This window comes from Physeter macrocephalus, chromosome 14 (genome assembly GCF_002837175.3).
Source record: "Physeter macrocephalus isolate SW-GA chromosome 14, ASM283717v5, whole genome shotgun sequence".
In the NCBI taxonomy this organism is placed as follows: Eukaryota; Metazoa; Chordata; class Mammalia; order Artiodactyla; family Physeteridae; genus Physeter; species Physeter macrocephalus.
This window is the reverse complement of record NC_041227.1, coordinates 72,525,610-72,534,085: the sequence shown is the minus strand read 5'-3', so window position 1 is coordinate 72,534,085 and position 8,476 is coordinate 72,525,610. Positions and strand designations below refer to the sequence as shown.

The window sequence follows — 8,476 nt, the reverse complement described above, 5'->3', positions numbered from 1 at the left end:
GGGGGGGGGGGGTGCGGTAATTCCCTTCATTCAGGGAGGCAGCCTACGCTACAGTGATAAGTAAAGACCCGACCTACTAGAGCATGGACTTGAGGACACGGCGAGGGGGAAGGGGAAGCTGGGACGAAGCGAGAGAGCGGCATGGACCTATATACACTACTAAACGTAAAACAGCTAGCTAGTGGGAGGCAGCCGCAGAGCACAGGGAGATCAGCTCGGTGCTTTGTGACCACCTAGAGGGGTGGGATAGGGAGGGTGGGAGGGAGGGAGATGCAAGAGGGAGGAGATGTGGGAACGTATGTATATGTATAACTGATTCACTTTGTTGTAAATCAGAAACTAACACACCATTGTAAAACAGTTATACTCCAATAAAGATGTTAAAAAAAAAAAAAAGCACATATCTGTGCTCAATTTCCCCTTAAAAGGGAAATACTGCCCGGTGGTGAAAAGTGCTCCTGAAAGAAGCGAGAGAGGGAGAGGGAGAGGGAGAGAGAGAGGGAGAGGAGAGGAGGGAGAGGGAGAGGAGAGGAGGGAGAGGGAGAGGAGAGGAGGGAGAGGGAGAGGAGAGGAGGGAGAGGGAGAGGAGAGGAGAGAGAGGGAGAGGAGAGGAGGGAGAGGGAGAGGGAGAGGGAGAGGGAGAGGGAGAGGGAGAGGAGAGGAGGGAGAGGGAGAGGGAGAGGGAGAGGAAGCTGATTGAATCCAGGCGTTTTGAGTTTTTGTTTCTCTCTTTTTTTTTTTTAACCCAAAATGTGTTTATTGGGATGGTTTCCCATTCCTCTTGATTCCAGGGGCTTTTAGTGCCGCTTCCGTCTGAAGGAGCACCTTCTGTAAGCCTTGCTTTTCCTCCTGTGGGCTGGCAGAGGACAGTAGAGCAGCCAACACACAAAACTACTGTCTGTGCATGGCTAAAGACGGTGGTGATTTTATAGCATCCTGGGCATTTCACATCCATGAAATAGGAATTGGGGCTCTGCACCAGGCGCTTCTTCTTGCGTTTCCTCTTCTCTTCTGGAGAGGGATGAAGGAGAACCTTTGCGAGAGGCATTTTCTCGTGGGGAGGTCGTCACCGTCGGAAAGCTGTTTCTCTTTTTCTATCAGCCGAGCCACATATAAAGATTTCTCGTGTGGAGGCATCCTCTGAGACAGATGGTTTTCTTTTATCCGGCTTTATTTGGCACCCAACCACATTTCTCTGTGTTTAGGCACAGATTAAATAAGGTGATGTAGGTAAGAGGCCTCACCCAGAGCATGGATACGGTAGTCCTGGATACCCCTTCCTCCTTGTTATCTTCCGAAGGCTCTTAGGATCCTAATTTCTTCCTCTCTTTTTGTTTTTGGACGAGGACACTGAGGCACCCAGAAATTAATGGTTTGTTTAAAGTTCTCCTTTTGGGCTGTTAACAGTGCTTTGTTCCTGCATCCTTTGAAGGATTTGTTTAAATCATGCAAATCATGGGCTGTGATCCTAATGCAACTTTCTGTTTGCCTCCCTGTTCTGTGGGGCTAGCTCTTTCCCTGCCAGTCGATGACCTCTGGGCCAGGTAGGGAAGAAACACTCTCATGGTCACTCTAAGTTATAAAACAGAATTCCAGTCCCACGTGATAATCAAATGTCACAACCTGAATTAAAGTCGATCAAACCCACGCTTCTATGTTGAGCCTGGCGCAGACAGGAAATTCGGGGGTGGGGTGGGTGTCATCTCTCTTTCCCTTCTTCTCGCTTCTCTGCCTAGTCCTCCTGATCTTTCTACTACCATCTCCTGACCGCTGCATGGTTGGGGTCTGAGGAGGAAGAGGAGGTAAGGGGGGAGCTACACAGCCTGTGTGCCTGGAACTTGAGGGCTGTGATGTCACATTTTCTGTCCCTGAGGAAGTTTAAGGGGGTCTTTCTCTTGGGGGCACTTTTGTGGGGTTTTTGCATCTTCAGAGACCCTAATCTGATCTCTGAGGACCTCTCAGCTATAGTTCCTTTGATGTGAGTGATGCATCTGCCTGGGTCCTGCTTCCTACTCTTTATGTGACCTCTGTACTTCCAGGGGTGCCTCTAGGTCTTTCTGTGGAGGTCCATTGCGTCTCTAAGTGGCTCTGTAGGATAGGATCTAAAACCCTACCTGGTCCATGGGAGATGCCCGTATGTTTTGTCCTGTATGCTTTTTCGGCAGAGAAAGAACCCGACTCTCACCACGTTTCCTGGGGTTTGTCTATCAGGGACTGGCTCACTCATCTCTCACCCTTTGTATTTCTCAGGGAGGAAACAGACACCAGCCCTTTATGTCTTCCAATTTAGGGGATATGTATGAAGTGCTTTGGTGGCTTCTGTTGAAACCCCATAGCCCCCTTCTTGACGCTCAAGGTGAAGTATAGACACCCCCCACCCCCACCCCAACCCTTGCCCTTGGTAGGGGCTGGGATTAACAACACAGCAGCTGGTTCTACAAATCCTTTCTTAATCTCCTTTCCTTGAAGTCTCTGACATCAGGCTTGGGTTAGGAGATAGTGTCCCTTCCCCTTGGAGGCAAGGCTGGGGTTGGTACTTAGCATAGCTTTCTCCCAAGAAGCTGTCTTCAAAAGTCCTCCCTAATCTCCAACTCTTAACCCTTGGTATGAGTGAGAGGTTTAGGAGTTGTTAACCTCCTAAAACTTAGATCCCTCTTTGGTAAATTCTGCATGTGCCTTGGATCTCCTTTGGGATGTGATATCTGTGGTCTTTGGTGCCTTGTTTGAGCATGTGCTGTCCTCTGGCTATACTGGCTTCCTGTTTCCCCACTTGTTTCTGAGCTCTTGGAAGGGGGATTTGGGCTTGGTTAACCTCTATCTTAACAGCCATCACAGGGCCTAGCGCCTGGTAAGGGCTGGTGCGTTCTTGCCGGACCAAGGAATAGGTGCGACAAATTCTGTTTCACTCAATAACCAGTAATTTATTGAGCAAATAAAGGATCAAAGCCTGGGCTCTGTGCTGGTGCAGAGGGAGATATTATAACATATGCCACAGGGTGTGTTTTCAGAGTGCTTCCACACTACTAGGGATGACTCGTTACTGGATGTAAAAGCCACAGAGTGGCAGGTTCAAGGCTGGGGTAGGAAAAGCACAAGATGAGCCCAGAATATCTTGGTGCCAACAAGTAAGAAATTGCTTTAAATAAAACAACAGGGTCATGTCAGAAGGACACAGGAACCAGCTTAAAGGAGCTCCCAGGGACCAAATCTGAAACAAGCTGAGCCATGAAAGAAATGATAGAAATGGATTATAATACATGGAATGAAACCAATATCTGGGAGTCCACACTGGCGTCCATTAGTATATCATTAAATACACAAACTGAAGAGGAGGGAAAGTGAATTCTTACAGTAGAATTCTAATGATCAAAGGTAGAAGGAAAGAACACAGGCACACTCCACGGTAATAATTGCTTCAGGCAAAAATAACCAAAGGATGGTAAAATGAACGGGTAAAATGTATGATGAGAAACAGGGTATTCACATAATCTCAATGTATCTCCTTCCAAGATACTTACTAATTACAAAGGGAAGAGCGGTAACTTTACAGTGAAGCCAGCAGGTTCCAATTTATCAAGTGACCAAAGTTAAGCTTACTGGGTGGGGTGAGATACAGAATGACATCAGGTGTGTTCTGATCCGATGTACCAACCGGGGCATCCTCTTTCACATCTGTGGTCCTTTTGCTGAAAGATACTGAATTTAGACACGAGGGGGCCTCAGAAACATCCGAATTTGGGAACATTCTACAAAATAACTAGCCAAGACTCTTCAAAAATATCAAGGGCTTCCCTGGTGGCGCAGTGGTTGAGAATCCGCCTGCCGATGCAGGGGACACGGGTTCGTGCCCCGGTCCGGGAAGATCTCACATTCCGCGGAGCGGCTGGGCCCGTGAGCCATGGCCGCTGAGCCTGCGCGTCCGGAGCCTGTGCTCCGCAACGGGAGAGGCCGCAACAGTGAGAGGCCCGCGTACCGCCAAAAAAAAAAAAAAAATCAAGGTCATAAAAGACAAAGCCTGAGAACAGTCTGGAACTGGAGGAGACATAACAACTAAATACAATATGGGATCCTGCACAGGGTCCTGGATCAGAAAAAGAACATGAATAAAACACTTGGAGAAGTTTGAATAAGGTCTATAGATTAATTCATAGCATGTGTCAATTTGGATTCCCTGATTTACATCATTGTACTGTGGTTACATAAGATATTAATATTAGGGGAGGGCAGATGAAGGTATATGGGGATTATTTGTACTACTGCTGAAGCTTTTTAAAAAAAGTCTGAATTTATTTCAAAATTCAAAGTTAAAAAATAAATTAAAATTTAAACGGTGAACTTTCCATAGTGACATATTCACTCCCCTTTGCAACTTGCCCAGGCTCCACACCCCTACCCTTCCTGAACCAGCAGGAATAGCTTCCCAAACTCCAAGTGCAAGTGAAGACTTAGGTCTTATTTTCCCACGCAATTGCTTCAGAGCCAACAGGCCTTATTTCCAGGAAGTTAGTATCTCTCTCTGAAGCTTGTCCCAATCTTGACTTTTTTGAGCCTCACCATCCAGAATGGAGTGGGTTTAACCCCACATCCACATTCAGGATCGTCAGAGACTGCTGTTGCTTCTTAGGGCCACATGGTGTCGTCATTGTCACTCTGTCCTGAATAATCTCCCAGGCTGGGAGAGACCCCTGGGAATATCTGCCCACTGGTTGGCTTTTGGTGGTCCTGGTAGAGAGATGCCCTGGTCTTGGGGTCAGAGGGAGATGCTGGTGGGATGAGGCATGAGGGGAGGGGGGGCCGCCATCACTCCTCAACCACATGGGTCCCTCACTCTCCCTCCCCACTCATTCTGAGGCTTCTGCCCCTGTACATGGGCTTCTCAAGAGCCTTACCACCATTTCCCACCTCTGCATCCTTCGAGGCCCATCTCCAAGCTCTTAACCCCTCTTTCATCCGTGTTTCTGAGGCCCTTCATTACACATCTTAGAACAGTGTGTTAAGTTATTAGCATGACTTGAATGGTGAGCTGTATCTGTAAGCGATAATCCATGTATTTGTATCTGTACAACATAGGTGTCTTTCCCCACCCCGTCTCCCCCACTCAGAGACGTATGGTGAAGCAGAAACAGAGACTCTGAGAAAATGCCTTCTTGAGTGTGGAAGGAAGATTCTCCCTGGAGAGTTTGCAGGGCTGTTTCCTGTTGTCTGGCCTGGGTGACCCTGGGCCTCGGGGAAGAGAGCATGGGAGGCCATGAGATGAAGAGGGAAGGGGTCTTAGAGGATGAGCCGGACAGTGGATGGAGGTATGGCTGTCTTGTGTGGGATGGAAAGGGGACCCTTACCTCCTGCCGAGAGGGAACTGAACAAACCTGGGAATTTCTTCCTGAGTTCTGAGCCTGAGAGGGGGCACACGGGGCTCCATCATCCAGAGGACCCTCCTTTGCTCAGTGGATCAGGGCCTTGTGGAGAACAGGGGCTGGGTCTTTCCTCCGTTGCTCCCTGGGCATGGTGGGGGGTAGGGTGCTTGGTAAATATTGTTGAATTGCACTGAGAGACAGAACTGGTAATCAGGGCGCTCACTGAATTGGCTGGCCCCCCTGCCGATGAATCACGCTCCCTTTTTATTGTTTCCTCCAACAAAGACATCAGAAGCTCACAGAAAGGGGACCTGGGAACGTGGAAATCCTCTGCAAAGCCCTCAGTTTCCTTCGGGATGGGTGTAAGCCCACTCCTGGGGCTTGGAGATGACGTGGGGGCTGCCAGGTGCTGCCCCATCTCTGGAGACACATGCCAGCTCTCCCCTGAGCGCTGCCAGTCAATGTAACATTTCACACTGTCATTGATTTTTATGTCTTCCTACACTAATTAGACATGTTGTTACTAATCTTTGGTAATCACCACAGGAGGCTTGTGGAAAGTCTCCGAGATTTCAATCTAGATTAAAAATAAGAAACATTATTACCTCTGGGAAAATGCAAAGAAAGCACGTTATTTTAATGTTTAAATCAATAAAGCTGTCCTGCTTCTGTTTTGTGCTAGTATTGAAGTTTATAAAAATCCCGTTTAAGTTTCCTTCTGTCCCTCTCATCCCCACAGGGGCGCCAAATTGATTTCTCTGAGGGGATCTGACCGGGGCTATGGGGGGAAAGACTGCCAAAGACCCACGTGCCTTAGGGCTTGATTGCGGAGACCTTCGGAGTGGCGGGGCAGGGGGAGGTTCAAGGGACCCAGTTTCCAATCCTTTATTTTGATTTCCATTGATTCCTCTTATTAAAGAAGCGTTTGAACACAGAAGAAAGAGAGAAAATCCTTTCTTCCTTAATTAATCTCTCTTCCAATGGTTAGATGGCAAACTTCAATTGCAAAACAACCTGCCTGCCCTGGGCAGATGAAATCGTGGGAGGGGCATGGAGTAGGGAGGGGAGGTGAACATCTTAACCGAGGTCCTGTCACTGGGGAGAAGAGAAAAGAAATTATCTTCGAAGGACGAGAACGCCATCTAGCCCATTCTCTCAAACAATTGAAACAAACGTGTTGACACGGAAAAAGAAATGAGCCTACATTAATGTTCTGCAGAGACAGACTGTAATTTGTAATACCTCTGATCAGAAATTGAGGCGCCATATGGACCTGAAGTGAAATAAAGCACAGTTAACTTTTTGCCAGGCATAGTGGAGAGGGAGGGCGGGGGACGAAACCCATCTCCATATGACATTGCCACAGCTATGTTTCTGGCTTCAGAACAGGGACAGCTTGTGCACCCAGAAGGGTGCCATCGTGTACCACAACTCGGGAGGTGGCCGGCTTTTCCGTGCCTGCTGTGTCTGCGGAGAGCGGTACCCAGCTAGTTGCGAGGCCAAGGGGCAGGATGCATTTGGCAGCTCCACTCACCTGCCTGGGAGCCCCTGCTCCAGGCTCAGCTGTACCAGAGTGCCTGGTGCAGCAGAAGAGCCTACATGGCTTTTGGTGTGAGTCCAGCTTTAGTCCTGGGGGAAGATCCCCTTATTTCTGAAACCCCCAGGGCTGCCGCAGTGCCTGCACATGCTTCTGTTATTATGCCAGGCATTGTTTTCCATATCTGTTTCCCCTACTAGACAGTGAGTTCCTTGAGGGCAGGGGTTACCTGATAAAAATGATGATGGAAATGTGATGATGATACCATCGTTCCTATATATTGAGCGCCTACTATGGGCCAGCTCTGATTTAGGCACCTTACTTACCTTTTCAGCAGCTCATCCACTATCCCAACAAAGTAAGTTGTCTTAGTCTGCTTGGGCTGCTAAAACAAAATACCATAGGCTGGCAGGCTTAGGTAACAGACATTTGTTTCTCACAGTTCTGGAGGCTGCAAGTCCAAGATCAGGGTGCTGGCAGATTCCTTTCATTGTGAGAGCCCTCTTCCTGGTGTGCAGGCAGCTTCATTCTTTCTGTGTCCTCACATGGGAGGGAGAGAGAGAGAGAGAGCAAGTTCTCTGGTGTCTTCTTATAAGGGCGCTAATCTTGTTTTGAGGGCTCCATCCTCCATAGCAGTAAGTATCATTATTGTCATCTATTAATAAAGTAATTGAAGTTTAGAGAGCTCCAGGGACTCTTCTTTTTTTTTTTTTTTTTTTTTTTTTTTTTTGTGGTATGCGGCCCTCCCTCTGCTGCGGCCTCTCCCGTTGCGGAGCACAGGCTCCGGACACGCAGGCTCAGCGGCCATGGCTCACGGGCCCAGCCACTCCGCGGCATGTGGGATTCTCCCAGACCAGGGCGCGAACCCGGTTCCCCTGCATCGGCAGGCGGACGCGCAACCACTGCGCCACCAGGGAAGCCCTCCAGGGACTCTTCTGAGGTGACTTAACCATTGGGTGGCAGAATTGGAACTGGACCCAAACTTTCCACCTCCGACGCCAGTCCTTTTCCCTCCTGGCCTCACTGTGTCCTAAGCTGAGCCCAGGTCCCTGGGTGCTCAGTAATGTTGCTTGAAAAATGGAGTGGGGCTTCCCTGGTGGCGCAGTGGTTAGGAATCCGCCCGCCAATGTGGGGGACGCGGGTTCGAGCCCTGGTCCGGGAGGATCCCACATGCTGAGGAACAACTAAGCCTGTGCGCCACAACTACTGAGCCCTCATGAGCCTAGAGCCCATGCTCCACAACAAGAGAAGCCCGTGCACCGCAAGGAAGAGTAGCCCCCTCTCGCCGCAACTAGAGAAAGCCCACGCGCAGCAACGAAGACCCAACACAGCCAAAAATAAAAACAAATAAAATAAATAAATAGATAAATTTTAAAAAAAGTTTATAAAAAAAGAAAGATGGAGTGTTTTATTTGCTTCTGTGACTTCTGTCTGCTTATGGTTGTGACCATGTACTGTAACTCCCAGCTCCAGTAAGGTCCCCCTGATGGAAAGACTCTAGTGACCCCCCAGACTTTTTCAGTGAACCCTAGACTCACTCAGAGACTCAATCACCTCTATTGACAAGGAAGGGAAGGCAGCATTC

General features: G+C 48.7%; 1 long non-coding RNA gene and 1 pseudogene across 9 annotated transcripts in view; one reads left to right on the top strand and one right to left on the bottom strand.

Moving 5' to 3' along the window:
- LOC102984234 (uncharacterized) overlaps positions 1 to 8,476 on the top strand; it is a 550,122-nt gene that overhangs the window by 186,498 nt on the left and 355,148 nt on the right. The window lies entirely within an intron of this gene.
- Positions 798 to 1,048, bottom strand: LOC102984426 (40S ribosomal protein S27-like; annotated as a pseudogene).